Raw genomic sequence first — 675 nt, 5'->3', positions numbered from 1 at the left:
TCGCCAATGGTTAGGGTGTGACAACCTAATCTCTTTTATGGTCGTAATATTTTTTAAGTGATGAATATAAGTGTTTATGATTCTACAATTTTAGGATATTCACTAAAAGGAGGATTTCAGATCTTGGTGTTTGGGGTTAACCAAAGTAAAACATAAGAACTTGTCTAAGTAGTTCAAACTCAAAAGAAGATGAGAAATATATTTTCCTTATTCAAAAAGATTTTGTCTCCTCAAGCATTTGTTAATATTTAGTTTTATGTTTATTGTTACTTGTCTATATTCAATTCAATTCAAAACCATCAAAATATGTTTAAACCATTATTTGTGCTTTGACATGTTTATATGATTTATTTTATTAGACAATTCCTTGTGGTTGTTCGACATAACCCTATACTATGCTACAATTGAATCTTGAAAGAGGTGTAAATTGTAAAATAGTAAAGTGTTATCAATAAATTTATTTGTTGAAAACACCTTTTAATATACAAAAGTGATGAAACTAACTTACTAACTTTTATTTACTGTTATTTACTTTCCGCATTTTATTTATTCTTTAATGCCAACCTTCCATAAGGAAGAAGTTTGGTTTGTTAATAAAATGATCCCGAAAGGGAATAAATAAATAAATGTCACTAAATTTATTATTCTTTTGTTCTTTATTTATTTATTTATTTG

Source organism: Lupinus angustifolius, chromosome LG08 (assembly GCF_001865875.1).
Source record: "Lupinus angustifolius cultivar Tanjil chromosome LG08, LupAngTanjil_v1.0, whole genome shotgun sequence".
Taxonomy (NCBI): domain Eukaryota; kingdom Viridiplantae; phylum Streptophyta; class Magnoliopsida; order Fabales; family Fabaceae; genus Lupinus; species Lupinus angustifolius.
This window is presented reverse-complemented; position numbering follows the sequence as displayed.